Source organism: Antechinus flavipes, chromosome 1 (assembly GCF_016432865.1).
Source record: "Antechinus flavipes isolate AdamAnt ecotype Samford, QLD, Australia chromosome 1, AdamAnt_v2, whole genome shotgun sequence".
Lineage (NCBI taxonomy): Eukaryota > Metazoa > Chordata > Mammalia > Dasyuromorphia > Dasyuridae > Antechinus > Antechinus flavipes.
In genome coordinates this window covers 629,557,329-629,583,228 of record NC_067398.1, presented here as the reverse complement: position 1 = coordinate 629,583,228, position 25,900 = coordinate 629,557,329, and the positions used below count along the sequence as shown (strand labels likewise).

The 25,900-nt window shown below is 36.3% G+C and overlaps 1 protein-coding gene across 1 annotated transcript in view; it reads left to right on the top strand.

Annotated features, from left to right (window-relative positions):
- ST3GAL1 (ST3 beta-galactoside alpha-2,3-sialyltransferase 1) overlaps window positions 1-25,900 on the top strand; it is a 128,632-nt gene that overhangs the window by 43,100 nt on the left and 59,632 nt on the right. Inside the window, exon 2 of the mRNA XM_051971126.1 lies at window positions 8,279-8,355. The gene's annotated coding sequence lies outside the window, so the exon portion shown is untranslated. The remainder of the gene's footprint in view (window positions 1-8,278; window positions 8,356-25,900) is intronic.

The following is a 25,900-nucleotide window of genomic DNA, read 5'->3' as shown; positions in this document are numbered from 1 at the left end:
TAATATATTAATATTATGTTATATTAATATATATTATATTATATATATAACAATATATATTATATATATGTATATTTGTGTATACACATCTTCTTGAGAGCAGGGACTATGTTTTTCCCTTCTTTTATATTTCCAATGCTTAGGATAGGACCTGGTACATAGTAGGCACTTAGTAAAGTGAACTACTTGTACCTTTAAAAGAAATAATTATGAAATCCTTTCCAGGTCACCAAGTGAGACCTGAATTGGAATTGGAAGACAACATAATACAGCAACCGCTTATTATGCACCTACTATTTACAAAATACAGTGTCCTTTATTCTAGCTCTGGTTTTACCACCCACTCACTCACTATATGATCTTGAGCAAGTCTTTTCTACTCTCTGAAATTCAGTTATTTTATCTGTAAAATGAAAGGGTAGATTAGATGAACTCTGAAATTCCTTTGGGCTCTAACATTCTGTGCCTTAAAGCTGTCTTATAAACACACATACAAACACACACACACACACACACACACACACACACACACACAGAAGCTTAAGGTTAAGTGGCTCATTAAAGATCACACAGGCAGTAGGCAGCAAAATTGGGGTTCCAAGTCAAGTCCCATGTTCCAAAAAAGTTCAGCATTCTTCCCATTGCATCCTGTGGGAAGGGGCTTAGAATACTCTATTTGGCTCCAGAGGACAAAAAACAACTTGCAGAAAAACATATGGATGTTACAAAGAGGCAAATCAAAGCTTGATATCTGAGAAAATAATCCTAACGATTTGAGCCATCCAAGGGTAGAGATAAGTGGTCTTTCACAGCACTGGGCCAGCAATGGCCACTTGTCAAATAGAGATTTCTATCAATTAGGCTGGACTAGATGGCTACTAAGGTCCCTCCCAATTCTAAAATTTGTAATTCTGTTGTCCTGTGAGGTAGGGAGGATAGTGATTTTCCCTTATAATAGGTGGAAAAACAGTGCCTTGAACATACAAAGGACTGAATACCTTCTTATTGAGTGGAAGCACTGAGGGCTGAATGCTTAGCCATCATCACCCAACTTGTAAATTTTAGAGGATAGGCCTTTTTTTAAATAGATTTTTTATTGACAGAACATATGCATGGGTAATTTTTCAACACTGACCCTTGCAAACACTTCTGTTCCAACTTTTCCCTCCCTTCCCTCCACTCCCTCCTCTAGATGGCAGGTAGTCCAATACATGTTAAATCTGTTAAAATATATCTTAAGTACAATATATGTGTACATATTTATACAGTTCTCTTATTGCACAAGAAAAAGAGGATAGGTTTTTTTTTAATTTAATAGGAAAACCAGTTTTGAATCCTGCTGCAGAAAACAGTTGTGTGCCTGCAAATTATTTAGCTTCTCCAAGCCTGTTCCTTTATCTTCAAAATATGGCTAATAAGACCAGGTACCTTAATGGGATCATTTTTGAGGATCAAGAACCCAAAATATTTTACAAACATTAGAGTATTCCTTAAATGTGAGCTGTTGTTACTGCCACATCATACCTTTTTCCAGTCATTGCTCCTGTTTGTGCAGAATTTGAAAATCTAATATAGTAGGCAAGGTACAGAAAATGTCAGAGGGGACTCCGGACCATCATTGGGGGTCTGAGAGGCAAGTGGTAAGAGAAGCAGCAGGTAGCAATAGTGCCTTTCTTTCTGTGGTTCTAGGCTGGGGCTTAATGTTCTCAGAGGCTGCTGCCTCTTGGGGCCAGCCTTGGAAAGCACACTCAGACATTAATGAGTTGACTGCTCCCCAGATCTCAATACTGTGGTCCTACAACAGCCCTGTCAGAGTCAATACCGTGACTAATACACTGCTGGAATCCAATAAATCAAATCCCCCCGAAGACAGAGAAAGTAGAAGTGCCTTCTTTTAGCATCTCTGCCTGAATTACCATAGAGTCCCCAGCTCATAGTAACCCCCTTTTTTTTAAGTAGGCAAACTTTAATTGAACTTTGCTGGCTCCCAGTAAATGAGGTGAGTGATCAGAGCTGATAGATGATATGGGAAGGGAAGTATACGACCCTCAAGAACAAAGTTGAATTCTCTCAAGTGGATAGAAGATCTGTCTCTACAGATCTTGTTCAGGTCAAGAAAAACATGGCATCCTGACCTTGGAGCCAGAAGATGGGTTTAAGTCAGAACCATTCCAGACATAGGCTAGTCTTGTGATCCCTACTGAAGTAACTTCACTCCTCTGAAACTCATGTTCTAGCCAGTAAAATGGGAATGATATTTGTAATATCTGTCTCACAGATCTGTTATTAGAAAAGTGTATAATAAACCTTGGGAAGCTGTAGACATGGAAATTGCTATTATTATTGTCTCTCCTTTACTCAGAAATTGTCATATTATTGTCTCTCCTTTACTTAGAACAAGTGGCTTCCCATTACCTGCCAAATAAGAATCCCATTTCTTTTAACCTTGCATTCAAGGCTACCAGCCTACCTTTTAATTTAATATTGCTACTACTATATACAATGTCTCTTGGCTCTGCTCATTTTGCTTTTCATTATTTCATGCAAATCTTTCATGGTTTTCTAAAATCATTGAGCTCATCATTTTTTATTGCACAGTAGTATTCCATCACAATCATATATCATAACTTGTTCAATCATTCCCCAATTGATGGGCATCTGAGTAATTTCCAGTTCTTTGCCACCACAAAAAGAGTTGCTATAAACATTTTAAAACATATAGGTTCTTTTTCTTATATCAATGATTCTTAAACATGTCAGCTCCTTAACAACGATTTATTGAATTGAATTATTTTTAATTAAAATTTATGTTTCAATTAACATGCATTTATTTTCTCTCCCTAATTCCCTCCCTTTACAATAATAAGAAAGAAAAAGAAAAAAAATCTTCCTCATAACAAATATACATAGCCAAGCAAAGCAAAATTTCCTTATTGGTCACAACCTAAAATTTATATCTCATGCTGTATGCATCATTTCTTTGTCAAGAGACATAGGTATTATTCCTCATCATTGATCCTCTAGAATCACAGTTGGTCATCATATTGATCAGAATTCTTAAATCTTTAAAAGCTAATTTTTTTTAACATTATTATTGTATAAATTACTCTGTTCTATCCACTTAACTCTGCATCTGTTCATACAAGTCTTCCCCATGTTTCTCTGAAACCATGTCTTTCTTCATTTCTTACAATGGCACAATAGTATTCAGTCACTTTTATATACCAGTTCATTCACTCATTTTCATAAATAATGGGCAATAAAGGGGATCTTTTTTAGTTTTCAGTGGTATGGTTGTGACTATGAAAAGAACCACATAGCTACAGGTCCTTTTCATTTTTCTTTGATCATTTTGGGGTATTGGTTTAGTTCAGTATGAATTGATTAAAATTTGAGAGGCCACCATAATACTCGTCTTTAATTATAGCTTCGCATAATAATGATTATTATTATAATTAATAAAGTTGTAACATGTTCAGAGAGTACCTTATAAAAGCAATAGACATTTCCTTTAGTGTAAGAAATGGGTGGGCATTTATTTGGTTTCCACAGTTATGAAAATTAAATTGCAGAAATGGAACAAATTAGAAAATTGAAACCCAAAAAGGCATCAAAGAATAATTAAGGGTGGAGGTTAGTAATCTTCCACAAAAAAAAAAAAAAAATGTAAGAATATTTACTTCTTGGGGGCTGGGCGTGACTTTTGTAATCTGGTGATGACCAGAGATTCGAAAAGAATCTTTTCTGTGACCTTAGCCCTCCACTGTTATAGTCACCCTACTAGAATGTAAGCTCCTTGGGGTCAGGAACTGGCAGCTATGGAATGAGGAGTAGAGATTCAGGTGGTAATATCCAATTAATGGGGAGTCAAGGGAGAGACTTTGCTTCAGGACTGGAAATAAAATGCTGCCTTTGGAAGTTCAAAAGTGTGTTCTACTACCTAGGCACTCATTCTTGCAAGAATGTAAAATAAATCTTTCCTGCATTCATCAGTGAATCAGTAGAGTTCTTGGTAAGATATTTTCTTTCTTACATATAGCAACTCTGGAAAATAGGTCACATAAAAATTATTATCACCACTTTGCAGATAAGGAAGTTTAAACTCAGGAAAATTAAATAATTAGTAGTTTCACAACTAGTTAAATGTCAAAGTCAGAATTTCTTGCAGAAAGCATCAAAAATACTTTGAAGGTCATAGTTTTGGACTTTAAACAAGGAACTGAAAAACCTTGGGTTTTTTTTTTTTTTTTTCATTGTTGACCTGCCATTTACTATCTGTGTGACTTAACAGTCTGGGTTTCTCTTTCTAATCTATAAAATACCTGACCTGTATTTCTTCTTATGTTTTGAGAATCAGATAAGAAACCTGATATAAAAGTATTTGAAAACCGAAAGGGGCAAAGATTGGGGGGAATGTCAGAGAGTAAGGGATTTCTAGTTTGTTTGTTTTCCTGAGATTGCTGTTGATTGACTTGTTTTGTTTTTTATCAAGGGCATCAGGTAAAACCCTGTTAGTCCTCTGAACTCACTCCATTTTCAAAGCAGCTAGAAAAAGGTTATATGGACATGTTTCTCTATTCAAAAAAAAAAAAAAAAAAAGGAAATATAAATTTACCCAATAGGTTGTTGTTCTGCAAAGCATACTGGGAAAAGGAAGACGGAGGTAGTTGAACACTGACCAACTGTTGCATCAGAGATTTGAGCAGCACTTAAAATCCCTCTTCCCAGGGCAGATAGATCGTTCAGTGGATAGAGCATCAGCCCTGAAGTCAGAAGGACCTGAGTTCAAAATTGACCTCAGTCACTTAACACACTTCCTAGCTGTGTGACCCTGGGCAAGTTACTTAATCCCTATTGTCTCAGCAAAAAAAAAAAAAATCCCTCTTCCCCTGAGCATATTGAAATTCTTATGGTCATCCTCATTCCTGTGTTTGGTCCTGGGAAGACCCAAGGTTAAAATATATAGTTGGTTGTTGTCTTTTTCCTAAAGAGAAGCAAAGTGACCTCACTGTGTGGGGTCAAGGTACAATAGGTCTGACTCTGGTTGGTCAGATCAATATGAGCTCTGAAGGCTCCATCACAAGTTGGGTACAAATAATCCACAGTCAAATATCAGCTGAGAGGTTAGAACATACGGGTTCAGTTCCTCTCTCTCTACCTACATGACCATGAACAAATTCTTTACCATTTTCTTCAGTTTCCTCATCCACAAAATGATAAAGTTTGATCAGGATTCTTGTTCTGCTCTAAATCTTATTATCCTTTGTGGAAGAGGATATCCATTAACGGTTGCCATGCATTAGAAATCCTTAAATTACCAAGCATCAGACAATAAAAAAGATGTTTAGAAAAGCACTCTATTCTTCAGCTTTTATTTATGAGAAAACAAAAACAAAGTGAGGAGTAATTTTGCCTAGTATTATGTATCTGGTAAGTGTAAAGAGATCTTGAGACCAAAACATTAGGAAAATTGTGTTAGAGTCTGCTTTGGCTTTTTTTGTCACCTTATTTCGCCCCTCTCCATCCCCCGGTTCCTAATCCCCATTTTTCCTGTTCTATCTTCCTTTCTTTTGTATTTGTACCTGGGCCACAGGAAATGAAATATGGAAACCTGGGCTCATGCCATTCACAGTGCATTTCGTTCAGATGCAGCCATCAGGAAATTAAAGGGGGAAAAAGGTTCCCTCCTCAGCACTTTGGACTACTGGGGAGGTTTCTAAATGTGCCCTTCATTACAGGGTTCAGAAAATTGTAAGCGGCGACTGTAAGAGAGTGTCACTTGGCGTTATTGCTGGTTTGGGCCATTTTCCGGCTGACCAGAGGCTCTTAAGCCAACAAGCCAAAGTGCTGCTCTCATCTGAGCAGGGGATGGAGTGTCATGGGGCTGGTTTGGGACCTGTTGCATGAGGCTGGGTGCCATCTGGTGGATGTTTTGCCACGACCCAAGTAAAATGGCACGGCCAAGGTGGAAAGATACTTAGAGTTTGTGTTGTCCATTGCGAGCCGCATTGAGATTGTGCAGTAGGTAGAGTGCTGGACCCGGAGTAAGGAAGACCTGGGTTCGCTTGTGGCTTCAGACACTCACTAGCTGAGTAAGACAAGTCACTTAACTCTGTCTGTTTTCTCATCTGTAAAATGAGCTGGAGAAGGAAATGGCAAACCGCTTCAGTATTTTTGCTGAGATACATGCTTAGTGTGTAGTTTGCATTTATTTATAAATGTGTATGTCATATCCTCCATTATCACTCTGCAAACTTCTCAAAGGTAGGAATCATTTCTCATTTATCATTTTATCCCCTGCATTTATATGTTGTTGAAGAACTACTGTGTAGTAAGTACTTAATAAATGCTATTGCTTAAAATAATTATTAGTTATAAAGAGCTTCCAAAGTTTGCAGTTTTGTATATATAATATGTTTTCTGAGTCCTACAACCACCTCCTGTCAGGTGGGCAGAAGAACCAAGATTTGCACTCTGGCCTCTTGACTTAATCCAATGCTGTGTCTACACTACTACACACGTTGCTTTTAGTCTCTGATTGAATTTCAGGATCAGTGTGGCAGGCCAGTAGTATTGGAAGGACATTAGCAACACATTAATATCTGCTTGTCCAATCTACATTTAAGGTAGCCTTTGTTGGAGGTGTGCATTTTAAATAAATAAATATTTATATATGAATATATAAAATAATTATTATATATAAATATATGTAAAATAATTATATATTTATATAATAATATATATTGTAAATATATATTTATTCAGAACACTCCGTATCATCTTTTCATTATTATTAATAATAATTTCTTATTCTTATAGAGCCACTAACTGACTATGGAATCTTGGGCAAATCATTTAACTTCTCAGTTTCCTTATCTGCAAAATAAAAGAGGGAAGAATAGAAAATCTAGAACATCTCTTTTCACTTGTCCATTTTGCAAACACTTTATGTTTACAAAGCATTTTCATTTACACAATGTTATATCACCCACTAAACAATCTTTTTGGGCGGAGAGAACAATTTTACAGATGGGGAAGCTTCAACTTAAATGATTTGTCCAAGGTCACAGAGTTATTGATTCTGGAAAGCCCTATAACATGTACTAAGGGGAATCAAAGATGAATAATATACTCCTCATGGTTATACAGTATGATGGAAGGTTGAGAGACATCTAAGTTGTTTTTTTGTGTGTATTTTATACAGGTAACTATAATATAAAAAATGTACTATGGAAAAAGTAAAAAATACAATAGAGGGAAGGATTACTTATGACTGAAGGGGATAAGAGTGGACAACCAGAAGAGACTGTGTTTGAGTTGGGTCTTGAGGAATGAGTAAGAAAAGGAAAAATTAGGGAGATGAGGGGGGTTCCAAGTGTAATCAATGACATGAATTTGGTGAAGCTAACTTACTCTTAGTTACTAACTTAGGAGCTTCACTGACAGGAACATAGTATCTAGAACAGGCATTCGACCCTATGGCTACTTTCTGCTCTCTTTCAATGTTATTGCTCATAGTTCTAGATATTACAGTTTAGAAAGGGCATTGACAAACAGGAAGGCATGAAGAATAAGATGAGCAGGATGATGAGGGATCTTGAAGTCCTGTGGAAAACACATCAAAGAATGGGAGACGTTTAGCCTGAAGAAGGGAAGATTTGGTGAGGGGGACACACATAATAGCTGTCTTCAGATATTTGATTAGAAGATACATTAATCTTTGTTTATTTCTTGGTTATAGAGAGCAGAACTAGAGCAAAAGATAAAAATTAGATTTTTGCCTTGCCTAAAAAAAAAAAAAAAAACTATCCTGAAATTAAGAGTATATAAAAATCTAATGGACTGGCTTAGGAATTATCAGGTTCTTCTTCAGGATGTGTCATTAAGCAGAGACTAGATGTCTTTAAGAGTTTTTTGATGGGGGTTACTGCATGAAGAGGTAGGTTGGAGTAAATGACTTCTGATGTCTCCTCCAGCCAATGGAATACTAAGAAATCTTTAACAACCAGCTCTCCATAGGAAAAATAATATACACAAGACATATTTTTAAATTTAATCTGAAGTAATATTTTCTTCATTACTTTCTAAAGATTAGATAATCAACAAAAGAATTAATCAGTCCTTGATTTGTAGCATTTGCATATTTCCAAGTGTAAATTCTCACAATGAAAATTTAAGAATTAGCTTGTAGCTGGTAAGGGCCAGTTTCCAAATTTAAGATTCCGTATGATTTGGAATCCTCATTAAACTTTATCTTCTTTTTCTTCTTTATTTACAGAGGGAATATCGTGCCAAGTGTGGAGTCATGAGATCAGAGTTTGAATTCTCTCTCTGTTTACTTCCTTGTGGTCTTAAGTAAGTCACTTTAAATCTCTGGGACTCAGTTTCTTTCCCTTGTAAATGAGGTGCTTTAATATGCCCTTTTCTGAATTACAAATCCCACCTCCCCTTTTTTATTTCTTTTGGTTCTCCAAGACTGACACTTATTTTCATGTACATTCCCCAGATCTATTTTCTCTCTTGTCCAAGTTATTGAGTTACTCAAGACAAACCCGACCTCTTCTTATCACTTTCCTTAATGAGGTGCCTGGCAGAGCCTCAGGCAGGACTGATCCATTACCTTTATTAAAGAGGCTTATTTTGAAAGCTGTCATAGCAAAAGCCAAGTGGGAGCTACCCTGTTATTGGCCATTTTCCTTTCTGGATGGCTGATCTTGATTCTTCATGGAGAGCAAACCAACGGGCATGACCCTCAACCTCTGTTTCAGTGATGTTGTTATTGTTTAAGATATCCAATTCCACTGAAAATCCTCTTTTGTTATTAGGAGGGACATTCATAATAAGTCAGTCAATGTATACTTCCTGATATTCAAAACCCCTCTACAATCTACTCCTTTTCTTTTACCTATCCAGTTTTAGGTAGTATAAGAAAATTAAGAAGAGTTTATTTCAGTAGAAAGGATATTTAGATTTGGGAATTTGGATTAATAAAACCCAGATCCAGCTTTGTTACCAACTTGCTATGTAGCTCCTGGCAAATTATTTCTCATCTATGAACTTCAAGTTCTTCACCTATAAAATGAAAAAGATATATTTTGATGATCTTTACAATCTCTAAGAGAATAAACAAAGTTCTTCCCTCCAAAGATCTTGACACTGTCATGATTCCGCATCAGAAACAGAGTTTTGTCAATGGAAATGATACATAGTTTTTAAAATGTCTTATGTACTCTGTTGCTTCTCCTGAAGATCTTAACCTTTTCCCTGGCTGATCCTCTTGTTTGGAATGTTTTCTCTCCATATTTCTACTTCCTTCAAGTCCCAACTAAAATTTCATCTTTCCCAACACTTCTTAATTCTAGTGCTTTCCCTCTCTTCATTATTTCCCATTTTTCTGATCTGTGTCTTGTTTGTACATAATTGTCTGGTTGTTGACTCCCCTATTAAATTCTCAGTTTGTGAAGGCAGGGACTATTTTGCCTCTTTTTATATTCCCAGCCCTTAGCCTAGTGCCTGGCTTTAATAGGTTTTTTTTTTTTTTTTTTTTTTTTTAACGTGAAACATATTTTTTAATTAATTATAATCCAGAAGTGGTTTAGTTAATGGAGTTACCAAACAGTTGCCCTGGAGGGCCTCTACACAGTCTTCACAAAAAATATCTTCCCTTGAATTATGATTCAGTTGTTATTGTAAGCACCATAATTGCCAAATAGCATCTGATCCCTTTATCTAGCACTAGCACAGGTTTCTCTTTTTCTCTTTTCTTTTTTTTTTTTTTAAATAACTTTTTATTGATAGAACCCATGCCAGGGTAATTTTTTACAGCACTACCCCTTGCATTCACTTCTGTTCCGATTTTTCCCTTCCTTCCCTTCACCCCCTCCCCCAGATGGCAAGCAGTCCTTTACTTTAATAGGGGTTTAATAAAGTTCAGAAACTCTAGAATTTGGAGATAACCTTTTATGTCTTGATATCTCCTTTTAGAATGAGAGGTCCTTGAGAGTTGAGATGGCTTTTCTATGTGTGTCCCCAATGCTTAGCACATGGCAGGTGCGCAATACATGGTTTTATTTTTTAATTCCTTCATTCATTTACTCACTCTCTACTTTCCAAAGAGTCTCAACATATTTACTTTCCTTCATAACACAACTTTCTCTTGGGTAAAATAGCTCTTACCTTCTCAAGGTTCTTTTCCAACATTCAAGACTCTTAAGCTTTATCATTACATAAATTGAGCAGCTTGATACAATTATCTTCACAATTCCCACCCCAGACTTTTTGTCCCTCTCCAATATATTCTGTGTCTCCACCTAGAATGTCCCCATGTGCTGCTTTCTTCAAGGTTTTCTTTGGTTTAAATGTTCCTCATCAGTATTTCCCCATTGCCTATCTCATCAAGTTGTAAAGACAGAAATAAGGGGCAAGGAGTTATAAGATTTTGAAGTCTTGGAAATCATGTACACCAGCCCCTTCATGTTAGAGATGAAGAGGAAAGGATATAGAACCAGAAAAAATAATATATGTAAGCAAAAAGGATCAGGCCATGAAATATAACATTGTATATTTAATGGCCCTATAAAGATATGAGCCCGCTATGTTGGAGAAATGGAAGAATAAGGGCACAAAAATTCTATGTACTCTTTCAGATATGGTTAATGTGTTCATTGATTTTTTTTTTCCTTTGTTAAAAAAAAAAGGCTTACAGGATATTGAGGCTATATTGGAAATAGAGAGGGATCTATCTAGAAATAACTATGGAATAAAAAAAGACCATCAATAGAATTTTTTAAATGGTGAAAATAAAAAGTCAAAGTAGGAAAAAACTTTTATGAACTCTTACATAATGAAGAAAGGAACTTGGGAGAAATATGCATGATGATTAACGTATATGAAATCAGTACTAAAAGTAAGATGACTTTAGTTAAATTCAGTTAGCAGTGTTGGATGCAGAGGACAAATGAGAAAGCATACTCCCTTTTCTTGCTAGAGAAGGGGGGAAACCATAGTTATGGAATGTCCTATGGGTTGTTATATGTAGTTGCCATTTGGTTGGTTTTACTTAAACTTTCCTTCTTTGTGGCAAGTGATCATTTAATTTTTGGAATGAGAGAGGCTTTAAAAAAACAAGAAGCATCTAAAACCAAACAAAAATATAAGCTCCTGACATAATTTTCTCTGGTAAAACGATCGTGGGACCATCACACTTTATATTATTGATGCTTTCAAGAACTTGTGAGTTAATTGAAGGAATAAAATGTGTCAAAACAGAAATATAATGGGAAGAAGGTGTATAGATATACAGGAACAGTATAGAGAAGGATAGAGACAGGAAGGAAAGAAGTAGGAAAGGAAGGAAGGAAAGAAGAAAAGAAGGAAGGGAGGGAGAAAAGAAGAAAAAGAGAGCAAGGGAGGAAAGGGAAGAGAAGGAAGGAAAGAAAAAGAAAGGAGTGTGGGAGAAAGGAAAAAAGGAAGGAAAGAAGGAAGGAAGAAGTGAGGAAAGAATAGGCAAAAGGGAAGGAGGAAAAGAAGGAAGGAAAGGAGGTAAGATAGATAGATGATGGATGGATGGATGGATGATTAAGTGCTTACTATGAGCCAGGCATTGTGAAAGTCATTTGCATGGTTTTCATAGACTTTATAAACAACTGTCTCCAAGCAGATGGTGTCAAACTGATTTTGAGATAGTGAGTTGGCCAAAGTCACACAGCCAGTAAGTGCCTGAGGCTTGAATTTAGTTCTGCTTGTCTCTAGACCCAGAGATCACCCGCTGCTGCTCTTCACAATGGTAAAATAAATCTTGCAAAGTCAGAATAGCTGAGTTCAAATTTTTCAGCCTCTGCTACTTCGGCTTAATTCAACAAACATTTATTAAATCTGTACTATGCATTCACAAGACACTCTAAAAAAATAAAAAATAAAAATCCAATGAAAAGTTGCAGGGCTTTGGATAAGCCATTTACCTTCTCTGTGCCTCAGTTTCCTTAATTATAAGATAGAAATAATATTTACATTATGTACTCAGAGTAAGTGTAGGAAGTATATATTGCAAATCTTAAAGTCTATAGAAATATAAATTGTTATTATGACTCATTGCTGTTTTGTTTAAGCAAAGTTTTGGTTTGCTTAGACTTTATCAACTACTTGCCAGTTAAAATTACTTTAGACTTTTTTTATTTACTTCCTCTTTTTAAAAAAGACTACATTTTAAGGACCCACTTCCTGGCTTCCTTTTTGTTTTTTAAACTCTGTTCTGGCTGTCTGGATTGACTTTCCCTTGTCAATCCTCCTTGTATTCTACCCTCTAGATATTGTGTATTTATCTTTCAAGGCCAAATTCAAATGCCCCTTACTCTATGAAATCTTTTCTGTTCCCCTGCTAAAACTGCTCCCTTACCCTTTTGATTACTTTATTATTTTGAATTTCTCTTGCACAGGCAAAATGTTCTAATTTATTTTGGTTTTGTTTTTATATGTGTTCCTTCTCTTTACTATTGGATTAGAAGTCCCTTGAGGACAAGTGTAAAACTTTATTAATCTCTGTACCTAGCATCTCATAAAAGCATTCTGCACATAGTAGGTGTTTTGATATATTTTTCTAGAATGTTGAAAAAATGAGTACCTGCTAACTCAAATAACCTTGATATGTTGTGCCTGGGATTTTAAAATTCATTTGTAGGTTTCTGATAATTCCTTGAGAGAAGCATTTGCTGCTCCCAATCCTGGAATCTGTCAAAAAGGATTTAATTCATTTGATAGATAATAATACCATAGTTTGGGTGGGCTGGGGGGAATTATTGTTTTTATTTCTTTGCCCTCTCCTGTAGCTGTGAGTACTTCTGTTTACTGCTTAAAATTCTGTTTTTAAAGGTCACTTATTGTTTACCTGCACCATACAGTTTTATTCACTTGGGAAAGAAAAAAAAATAAATGAGAAAAGGTCTCTCCTTGGATTTTCATGCCTCTCCCTCTTTCCTACATTAGCAGCCATGATTTCCCTTGGCATTCCTAGTCTGCCTGCAGTTTACATCTGCTACCAAAGACCACAAAAGAAACCACTGGCTTAAATCCTATTATTCTGTTCTTGTGTACGGTTGGCCTGAGGCAAAAAAATTGTAACGTTAGGGAAGCTTGTCTTCAGCACCCTTGTCCCGTAGAAATCATGAAGGATCAGAACTTAGGCTTGCATGGGTGCATAGATCTGGCAGGAGCCTTACTGACTGTCCAATCCAACTCCCCTATTTTACAGATGAGGAAACTGAGTCTCATAAAGAAGTAAGTTGTCCAAAATCACATAGCAAGTACATGGCAGAACATAGCATGAATCCCCCTAGTAAAGCTTGTTCTATTACCTAGTACTGCTACTATCTTGCAGAAAGAACCCTTTGCAATTCCTCCCCTCACACCTATCCCCAAACCCAATAGGAAAACATTATCTAACCTTCTGGGAAAACAAATGTTGATAAAGTCTCTCATTTTCCACTACACACATCCTCTTATGCCCTAAACTGGCTCTTTGGTACCAAAAAAACAAAAAACAAAAAAAAGCAGAAATTCCAGAGATAATAATGAAGAAGGAGGAAGAAGAAGAGGAGGAGGAGGAGGAGGAGAACTTAGCCTTCCCAAAAACACTATTGCTATTCTCCTATTGCAAAAATACTCTGCTATTCCCCTTCCCACACAATATACATATATTACCATACCTTCTGGAAAACAAATATTGGTAGCTCCCATTCTCCACTGTATACATTCACACACACACACACACACACACACACACACACACACACACACACATATACACACCCTTCTTGGCCCATTCTCTTATATATTTCTCTGATAAACTGGTGCTCTAGTCCAATAAACCAAATAAATCAGAAATTTAAGAAATATTAATAAATAAGTAAAATAATAACTATTAAATTAGTTACCTTTCCCAGAGGACACTTGAATTTAATAGGGTCCTTCTGATGCTTAAATTCAATGAACTAAGCATTTTGCTAATTGAAGGCAGGCTAAGGTAAGATTTTGTATTGAGAGAGGTAGTAGTTTAGCAATCTCTCAAACCATATACATTCTACCTCTATATGGGATTTCTTAGCCTACCTGAGGAACTCTAGCCCCAGATGTATGAATGAACATGGGCAATCATTGACTTTCAGAGTCCTCTACAGAAATGAAGCCCAGGGCAGATCTTTCCAAGGATTGAAATCTCAAATCCTGCCTGAGTTCAGCCCTAATTACATCCAGCACGCATTTTTCCTATGCCGTATTTGATGTGAGATGAAATAGATGGACGATAAAATATTTATTGGCCTTGGATTTGACTGGCGTCTTCACATTAAAGCTGAAAGAAACAACATCCAGTCTGGATCCTACCTTGAAAAGGCCATCGATGAGGCCTTAATGAGACAATCTTCAGGATTGAAAAGGCAAAATAAAAACTTAACCTTCTTTTACAGTCTCTCTTTCTCCCGAACCTACCAGACAGGATCCCTTGAGGAAATTAACCTTTAATGGATTGAATAACTGATCTTGAGCACTTGGGTACTTTCTACAAGTTTAACTCTTTCTGTGATGCATCGATAAGATTTTTGTGGTTTTCAGACTTCTCCTAGCCACTCATTCAGTCATATTAATGATAGAACCATAGGGAAATAGGTTGTTAGAGAAGGGAAGGACCTAGAGATCTTACAACTAGAAATTAAGAGTTGAAAAGAAACTTAGAAGTCATCTGTTCCAACTTCTCCATTTTATAGATGAGGGACTGAGAATTAGAGAAGAGAAAGGTCATTCTCAAAAATCACACGGATAAGATTCAATTACAGCTTCTCTAGCTCCAGAACCAGCATTCTTTCTCCTACACTGGGTTTTCAAATAAAAGGAGTGAATTGCTCAAGATTCTTTTCTGACTTAGCAGCAGGAACTTGAATTTTTGTCTCTTAACTTCCACACTAATGTGCTTCTCATGACATGGCAATATTCAGTTGAAATTGGAGCAAAAGAGGTCACAAATTCACTTTAACCCAGACTATACCCATTCCATTCTGGGTCAAGCTTGGTATGAGAAACAGGCTAAATTTAGTGATAGGGTCAGGTTTGAGAGATACATCTTTCTGTTTAGTTTAATTTGGCCATGCTATGGTGCAAAAATGTCTCCCCACTTGTTTGTTGGAGAGCATAAAGTGACTATCTTTAGAGTCACTCATTTGTGGTGTCATTATGTCTCTAAAAGATGCACAGGGCAAATAAGGAAGGGAGAACACTGTCAATAAAGAGGGCTGCTTAAACTTTTGTCAAGTTCTATTTCTTGAGTGAGGGCTTGGCCCTGGCCAAACAGACTAAATTCAGCTGTCACCATTCATCCTAGTCTGCCTGGTAATATCTTGTAGGGGCAGGGGCAAGGTTAGACTGACCCCAGAGAATGAAATGAACCCTTGAAACTTGCCTCCCTGCTGAAGCTATACTGAACGTCACCCTGTGTAATTTGCTACCTCTGGAAAGTTTAGCATCTCTCAGTTATCCAACTGCTTGCTTAGGGCTCTCATGTTTCCAACATTTTCTTGTGACTAATGGATAGAATCATGCTTTTCAAAAGGATAATATCCTGATGTTATGAAAAAACCTCTGAATTTGGATGAAAATGTTGGAACAGTTAGGTTCAAATCCCAAGAATGCTTCCTACTAGTGACATGACCCAGGGAAAGTTCAATGAATTGATCTCTATTTCTTTAGCTGTATATGGGGATAATAGCTCTACTTTTCTTACAGGGCTGATATCAATATTTTTTTATATTTATATATTATGTAAATGTAGGTCTATATATGTATATATATATATGTGTATGTATATAGATAGATATACATATGTAAATAGGAAGATTATGTTTTTAAGGCATCCTAAAAAAGCATGACGCCTATATTGATAGAGCTAAGCTACTGTTTTTACTTAAAGTGGGAAGAAAAAAGGAATGAGAATTTCTCTTTTTTCCTCTCCCTTCCTCCACCCCTTATACAGTAAGGATTAAGGACAAAGAAAACAAAGTAGAGAGGAAACCAATTTTTCTTCCCTACATGTTAAATTGAATTACAACTCTCCAAAGAAGAATAGGAGTACCACCTCCAGCTCATTCCCTCTCATACTATGTCCGCAGTTCCTGTTCGAAAGACCAAGTCACCTGGATTCTCCTTCATGCTGTCTGCCTGCTCAATAACCTTATGTGTCTCTCCTTTGCCTTCCAAATAATTCAGTTTAACAGACTTTCACTAAGCCCCTGCTTTGTGCAAGAGACTGTGCTTGGCACTAAATGAGATTTTTAAAAATATAAATAAGCTTCTGCCCCTGTTCTCAAAGAGCTGAAAATAGACTTGGATGGAGGAAATTCCAGCACAAGCTGTCATTACCCTACTATCTATCCCACTCCTCAAGGCAGTTTCTTATACAAAGTAAGCACTTATTAATTGTAAATGGAACTGAATGCTCCCATTGCTTTATCCTACTACCTACTATTCCAGTAGTGGGGAAAACATTTGTTGGCATCTCTGCCCTATATTATGGAGAGAAATTAAATTCTACATACATTAATTCAGTTAACACGCTATATTCAATGATGGAGAAACAGACATGAAAAAAGATATAATCCTTATCTTCAAGTAGTTTATGTGTATGTGTGTGGGGGAGGGAGGGTTTATAATATGTAAAAGGGGTAAAGAGAAATTAAGATTAAGTTGTCAAGGGAATCTGAAAGGGAAGAGATTACTTTGGAAGAGAAGTAGAGAATGGAAGGATCCAAGACTCTAGTTAAACTCATTTGAATCTGGGTAGTAGGTAACTGCTATTGCTTTTAAAAGTCATCTTTGCCTTTCAAAATAATCTTATTACTTTGGGGTTATGATGGGAATGAGAAACAAGCATCTGTGCAACAAATTCATGATTTCCCTGAGAAATAAGAACTTACAATCTTAGAATATTGACATTATAAGGGAACACAGACATCATTTAGTCTAGTCCTCCTCATTTATAGGTGAAGATGATTTTATTTTGCTACAATCACACCTCCAGACAGTGGTAAGTGCTGAACCCTATCTTCTGATTCTCAATTTCATATTCTTTCCCACTATAACATGCTGCCTTCTAAGAGAAGAGATAGATTTCTGATATCTTACCTTGGCTCAGGGATGATGGAAAATGAGCACCAGGTCAAAAGTATGACTAAGAGGAAAAAAAAAAACCACAAATGAACAAAAATGTCTGATTGAGGAATTATTGAATTTTTAATTGTTTTTCCCCTTAAATTTCTTCTTTACCTATTCATGATGGTGGAGGATCTGAACCCAGCATTTAAGTTTTGACATTGAACAAATCACTTTCCCTCTCTCTTTGAGCCTTAATTTCTTCTGTAAAATAAGGGAATTGGACTACATGATTGCTCAATTCTCTTATAGCTCTCAAACTTACGATTCCTTGTTTCCTGGGTTGTAAATATAATTTATGCTCACCCAAGGCAGAATGTCTATTTATAATTAACAACCCTGGCGGCTGGATCATATCAATTATTAATTTTTTTAGAAGTGAGTACCTTCAGGTTCCTTCCCCCTCTCCCCCCCCCCCCCAAATTCACACAAAGTACAGGGATGGAAATCCAAAAAGAAAACTCTAAAAAGAGCAGAGAAAGAATCTGAAGGAGGTCTTGACATCTCAGCAACAATCTTTTTTTTCTTTTTAACAAGGCTTTTGGGTGATAGGATAAGCCAGAGTGTGTCAGGCTGTCCCCAGGCCCTTTATGCTTGGCAGTAGGTTCAACAAGCTGATAATCATCTCTCTCTTAGCAACTGAGTCAGTGTCGGTAGCAGCTGTTAGGCACCTCAATAGTGTGGCTCGGGTTTTCTCAGTCACGCCAAAATGACCGTCTGGGGTTTGGCTTGGCAGAGAGAAAAGCACAAGTAAGAGAGGGCCTCTAGCTGGTTGTGTCTGCCAAGGCATCCTCTGCCCCAGAGCTGAATGTCTCTGCTGAAGCTGCTTTTAATATCTATGACTTGTCATGATAACAATAGGATGCACAGCTTCCATTTGCCCCCAGATGGCTGGGCAATGATTTGGTTTTGTTTTTATATGTGTTCCTTCTCTTTACTACTGGATTAGAAGTCCCTTGAGGACAAGTGTAAAACTTTATTAATCTCTGTACCTAGCACCTCATAAAAGCATTCTGCACATAGTAGGTGTTTTGATATATTTTTCCTTTTTGTTTTGTTAATGAGTTTGTATTATCCTTCTGTAGTCCAACTTAAACTGTGAGTTGCAACTCTATTCATAACTGAATGTGGGGGGTTGTGAAATTATAATTTATTATCAGTAATTGTTTGATTTGTACACCTCTTTTCCATACTTATATACTCAGAGTTGCATAAAAATTTCTCAGGAGAAAAGAGGTTGAAAGTGGAAAAAAAATTACGAAGCCCTGCTCTATAGCACCTTCAACAAGTAGTCAAACTATTGGAATGGCAGCTACCTGAGGGCAGGGATTTTGGTTTTCTGTTTTTGTATTTCCAGCAATTACAACAGTGCTTGAAATAACGCAGGTACTTAGTACATATTATTTATTTATTGCATGATTCAGTCTCTGCTTGAAATTTCTGAATGAAAGGATGCTTCACCTAAACTGGTGAAATAGCTGACTTAAGGCTGAAGAGAATCAGATTTGCTAATATTAATTCATTGTTGGTTGTACTGTATATAAAGAAAAACAAAAATACTGGGATTAGGGTTGACACACTTTATCTTAGTTTGATGCCCTCTGCAAACAATTTCTTTGTTCTTCCACCAAACATTTCAATTCTTTGGACATGAGTATCCTTGATGAATTTGACTACATTCAGCAAATAGTTACTACAGCACCTATTATATACATAGTAGATTGAAGATTGCCTTTGGAATTAGGAATGTTTGGACTCAATCTCTCTCTCTAATACATAATTGCCTTATGACCACCAATAATTTACTTAAATTTTCAATGCCTTGGTCAGTTCCTTAAGACCAACCAGGTGCACATTTGCATTGTAAGGCAGTTTCCACAGTGGGGGTTTTCCAATTCTATGAACTTAGAGTTCTGGGACTTCCTAAAAAATATGCAAAGTAACCTGTGCCTTAGCAGAAAAAAAGCATACAGAAATCAACAGTGCCTTAAAAGAGCTTATAATCAAGATATGTACATAAATACTTTAATAAAAGATAATGTTAACATATACAAAGAAAATGCTGTGAGAAACCTGGATAGAAATTGATAAATTTTATCTGACTATATTAAAGAAGGCTTCAAGGAGAATGTACCTTTGGAAATGGGCCTTGAAGGATAGGTAGTTTGTCATCATACTAGTACATAGGGTTGAGAGTTCCAGATATAAACAAATGCATGGAGGTAGGTAAAGTACAAAATGACTAAAACTGTGAATGGTCAGGGCAGTCCCACATTAACGAAAACAGCAGTTAGATATCAGATTTAGGGGACTTCTTGCATTATTCCTTATGGGGCTAAATATTCTGTGATTCAATCTATAGATCAATTTTTTTGTATATGCATCTTCAAATCTTACTGAATCAGAAATCAGAGACTTTTAATAAAGTTATTCTAAATGTACTGATGTTAAAGTTTTTTTTACTTGATGTTGAAGAAGTCACATTAGACACTTTGAGGTATCATTGTCATCTCTTAGAGCATCAGCTGTCAGATGCATGACAATAAGCAAATCCTAATAATTTGCTGAACCACTACTTTTTGTTCTAAATTCCTTGGTATCATGAGAGGCAGCTTGAACCTGTCATCAAAAAGAAGTGGGTTTCATTCATTCCTAACTATAAACTCATTAACTGTGTCATCATGAAATTACTTAACCACTTTAGGGCTCAGTTTCCTCTTTTGTAAAATGAAAGTTTTATATATATATATATACACACACATACACATACACACACATACACACACACACACACACACACACACACACACATATATATAGTATTCTTTCCTCACAGAGGTATTGTGAAATTCATCTGACATAAGGTGTGCTTTGTAAGTTTTAAAGCAGTATATAAATGTCAATTGCTAGCCAACCAGCATTTATTAAGCTTCTACTATATACCAGATGCTGTATTAAGTCCTTATTATGTTATTACGATTATGTCAATAGTTTAAAAAAAATCCTTGATTTCATCAGTGTGGGTTTGCTCTTCACCAACACTGAACACAAATTCTTCATGCATGAAAACAGCCTTCCTGAATTACAGGCATACCCCAGATATTTTTCAATTTCAATTATACATCACTGCAATAAAAATAAATATCATAATAAAGCATCACTAATTTTTTGGTTTCCTAGCACATATAAAACTTGGATTTACATTAAGTCTATTAAATGTGTAATAGTATTCTGTATAAAAAAAAATGTACATACTTTAATTTAAAAATGCTTTATTGCTAAAAAAAAAAAAATGCTAACGATCACCTGGGTCTTCAACAAGTTGTAATCTTTTTGCTAGTGGAAGGTCTTGCCTTGATATTGATGGTTGCTGCCTGATTATGTAGTGTTACTGAAGGTTGGGGTAGCTGTGGCAATTTTGACAATGATGAAGTTTGCTGCAACGATTGACTCATTCACTTGAATGCTTAGAGGCCACTGTATGGCTATTAATTGACCTAATTTCAATATTGTTGTGTCTCAGGAAATAGGGAAGCCAAAGGAAAGGGAGAGAAATGGGGAGCAACTTGGTCAGAGCAGTCAGACACATTATATTTATCAATTATTTGCCATTTCATATGGGTGCAGTTGTGGCTTCCCAAAATAATTACAAGAGTAACATCAAAGATTACTGATCACAGAGCACCATAACAGACATAATATAATGAAAAAGTTGAAAACATTGCAAGAATTACCAAAATGTGACAAAAAGGGACAATATATATATATATATATATATACACATACACATACACACACATACACACACACACACACACACACAATAGACAATATAGGTTGCCATAAATTTTCAATTTACTAAAAATACAGTATCTTGCAAAATGCAGTAAAACAAATTACAATAAAATGAAATATGCTTGTACATTTGGGGGAAAAAAAGCACTCCTTTTGGTGAATATTCCACTAATGATGAAACTTTTTTTGTTAATGGATCCTCTCTAGATGGTAGACACACAGTATATTTCCTATCTCATACTTGTGAGGGCTTTATGTTTAATAGGATCTTTTGAGCTCATAACTGCTATTGCAGAGTCCTTCAGAATCCAGTGTCTCTTCAGGCTACTACAAGGCAGTGGAGGATAACTTAAGTAGATGATCTATTTATTCACATTTGACAATAAAGATATATTTGATAGAAACTCAAATTTGATAATAAGTTGTCAGTTGTGTGACTCAGTCTTTACAGTGAAAATTTGAAGAAGGAATGTTTAGATTTCCTAAAGATCGATCCCCGTGTTGTGACTGACCTCCCTATCAGATTTCTCCTCATTTACTTTTAGTAGCAATTCTAGGGGCTTCATTTGCTTAGTTCTGTGAGTAGGAGGACACCAGAACACTGAGGCAGAAAATTGGGTGAGAGGTGGCATCCAACAGTGAAAAAAACTAATCCCTAATAATAGCTACTATGTTCAGAAGAAAAAAAAAATAGACAAGCATTAATGTCTGGCACAGTGAATGAGATCTTTTGTGTTCTCACAAAGCCTACTTGTGTGAAAAAAGGTCCACCGCAGGGTGCATAATCTATCCATCTCAGCTTCATGCACATCGAAGATGAGTTACTTAAAGGTCCCAGTCATTTTAAGGTTGCCTTGGAAAGTTAAGAGTGGGCATGATACTAAGATTATTTTTTATTGTCATATATCTTCTGCATCCTACTACAGAGCATCTGATAAACTTTTTTCATGCTTCCAGCCACAGCTGTTGAACAGCTGTAAAAATTGGGGCTTTTAATTTTTTTTTTAATAGAAAAGGAAGTCTGTGCTCCAGAAATGATTACAATGACCCAGCTTTCAGCTCTGCTTTCCAGGGCTGAGGAGTCTGGACAATAACGGAGAGCTCTGCTCCTTCTCAGTGGTAACAGAAAGCCTCAAACCTCCCTTCTTAGCCTTTGTAACACCTCTTAATTACAGGCCTTCCTTCCGTTAATTATTTTTTATTTATGCTGCACATACTTTGTTTTATTGTTGTATGTATTTGTTTTCAGTTGTCTCCCCATTAGATCTTAAAGTACTTGAGGAGAGGTCCTGAGTCCTTTTGTAACCCCAGTACTTAGTACAGTGCCTGGCACATAAATAGATACTTAATAAATTATTATTGATTTAGAATAGAGATTCCTATCCTTTTGTCATCAACCCTTTGGCAATCTAGTTTAGCTTTTGTATGACTTTCTACATATAAAAAAGTTATTTTTTAATGTGTAAATTAAAATATATAGGATTACAAAGAAACTAATTGAAATTCAAATATATATATATAAGTTCACAGATCCCAGGTTATTAAGCTCTGTTCTAGAGAAATATCATTATTAACCATCATATCACATTAATGTCCCAACTGAAAGTCTACATAATGCTCTGCATATACTTGGATCCTTATGCTAATATAAGATAAGTGCTACCACCATAGTCATTTTCCATACATGGAAACTGATCATAATTTAGAAGTGGAAAGGACTTATAAGAAATCTAAGTTAACACTTTAATTTTACAGATGAGGAACCTGAGGGTTTAAGGACTTGCCTATGGTCTCACAGCTCCTAAGTACCCCAGCTGGGATTTGAACTCAGATCCCATGCTATGTCCATAGGACCCTGCTACCTCCTATACAAAAATCTCAGTGGATTGTTGTTTTTGTTGCCCATTTGTTTTCAACTCTTAGTGGATCCATTTGTGGTTTTCTTGGCAAAGATACCGAAGTGCTTGCCATTTCCTTCTCCAGTTCATTTTACAGAGAAGGAAACTGAGGCAAACAGAGTTGAGTGACTTTCCTGGGGTCACCCAGCCAGTAAGTGTCTAAAGCCAGATTTGAACTCAGGATGAGTCTTCCTGGCTTCAGACTTGTCACTATCCATCGCATCTCTTACCTGCCCCATGGACTGCATATTGCTTAAAAGTTTTAAGACAGCCATGCTCTAAGTCTTCCAACCCAAACAGGTTTCAACCATACCCTTCCCTAACCACTATCCCCACCTGCCCCCTCCAAGCATGGGATAGATTTGTCCATGACTAGAAGTCCTTGGGAAATGCTACCAGAGGGCTTGTGACTTCCCTAGGAAAGAGCCATACCTAGAGCAAGTGAATCAGCCCTGCTGATTCTTGTTCTTTGGATGGCCCCACATTGCTGCTAATTGAGCTATAGTCCAAAGAATCAGCCACCCAGATGGGAGGTGGCTAAGTGAGACTCCTTTTCTTATAATCTTTTTAAACAGAAGAAATTAGATTTATTCTGTGAAACTCCCCAGGAAGAACTAAAAACAATGAGGAAGTCATGAGGAGGTAGATTGTAGTTCAATTTGACAAAGAAATTCCTAACTATTAAAGCTATTTCAAAAACAGAATGGATAGAATTACTAAGAGTTACCATTTATATAGTACTTTTGCTTTACAGTTTGTTTCATCTGATCCTCACAGCCACCCTGAGAGGTACAGTCTATTATTAGCTCCATTTTATAGATGAGGAAACTGAGTCCCAGAGAAGTATACTGACATATACATGTTCACATAGCTAGTGAATGTTTGAGGCAGAATTTGAACTCGGCTTCAATTTATAGTTTTAATATTCTATCCATTAGACCAGAGTTTTTTAAACTCTGGATCACAACCCAATATGGCATTTCCCTAAATGAATGTGAGAGTCATAAAAAACTGGGCAATAGTAAAGTATCGAATATTCCACTAAAATTTAAAAAAACCAAGCACATCTATCTATCTATTTAATCCTTTAATAAATGGTAAAAATTACATGTATACCAAAGAACTGTTTTAAAATAAATTTCTTTGTGATTTATTATTAGTAAATGTTTTATTTGTATACCTATTTTATATACTTCTGTATTTGGGATCACGTAAAAATTTCTCGGGTGAAAAGCAGTCACAAGTAGAAAAAGTTTAAGGTCACTTAGATACCTTATGAACTTTGTCAACAGAGATCAAGTAGTTGGTCAACAACACTGATTAAGTATCTTCCTTATGCTAGGCACTATTAGGTAGAAGCCAGGTAGCCATTTGTTAATACTGTTTTAGAAGATGCTCCTTAAAAACTTAGTCTAAGGATTAGTTGGGGTTAGTCTAGTTGACTTCTCTGTTCCTTTGTAACTTAAAAGAAAATGCTGTTGTTCAGTTATATCAACTCTTAGTGAATCTATTTGAGCTTTTCCTGGCAAAGATAATGTGTGGTTTGCCATTTTTTTCTCCAGCTCATTTATAGATGGAGAAACTGAGGCAAACAGAGTTAAATAGTTTGCGCAGTGTCAAACAACTAGGAATTATCTGAGGCTGGATTTGAACTCAAGAAGATGAGTGTTCCTGACTCCAAGTCTAGTACTTTATTCACCATACCATCTAGCTGCCCCCAAAGATAATACAAATTCATTAATAGTTCCATGTCACTATGAGATATTTAAAGTACTTCCCCCACTATAAGATGGTGATATAGAGGAGGATTTATTTTTCTTATTTTACAGATGAAGAAATTAAGTCATGACCTGAGGAAAGCCACTTGTTCATTTTGAACTTCAATTTTTCTCATTCACAAAATAAAGGAATGGAATTAGTTTATTTTCTGATTTCTTTCTAACTTTGTTTTCTGTTTTGTCCTTCAAGCATTAGTAGTTCTCTTGGAATGCTAACATTTTATGTCTTGAGGTCCCTTCTACCACAGATAATTTATGTTCTCTTTTCTAATAATCTGTGTTTCCAGATTTATTTATTTCATTCCTACCACTGGGTGTTCTAAAATGCTTTGTAATTAAGTTCAATCCAGTTCAGACATTCCATGTTCTAAAGCCTCTTCCAATACTCACCTTCTCTGCTTGGGCTTCTTACTTTCTGTGTTCTCAAGTTCACTTCCTGAGGGGGGAAATCAATCCTGAGTCACTTTTAGAGGATGTAGGTGGCTTCTGAAAGAAGTGACAGTCACAGCCTTGGCAGTTCTGGGTTGGATAAGCAACTCCCCAACAGGAAAGCCACAGGGATTCATACAATTTTAGAAGCTCTACAGCGAGACCCAAAATAATTTTGGATTCCTTGATTCGTATTTATCCTCAGAATATTTTTCCTCTTGCTCTCTGTAATTTCTTTTCACTCTTTGCAATAAACTCTTTCAAAACTCATCTACACAGATGAGGATGGAGGTCTGATTTCCTACTAGAGCAATTAATCTTTTCTTTTTAATAGGGAGGCATTTTTTTGTGATGATCCCTAGAGAACTGGAAAATATCCTGGACTGAGGAGTCAGCTTTAGCCCTAACTCTATCATTAAACATTTGTATATAATCTTTGCCAAATGATTAATGTCTAGTATCCTCACTAGAGCCAATTTGACAGAGTGGGGAAAATAACTTATAAACAGTTGAGATGGAAGAAATTGGGATACTGGTTTCAGCTCTCTCATTAATTGGTTGTTTGATCTTGAGGGCAAGCAGAAAAGGTCACACTTATTAAGCACCTACTGTAAGGCAGAAGTTTTACAAAAATAATCTCATTTCATCCTCACCCCAACCCTATGAGTTAACCCATTTTACAGTAAGAAAATTGAAGCTGACAGAGATTAAGTGAATTGCTTAGGTATGTACTAGAAGGTGGAGGTCCTCGGCTCTGTCCACTCTTGGGAGTATCACCCCATGGCTGACTTTGGAGTCGAGCAGCTGAGA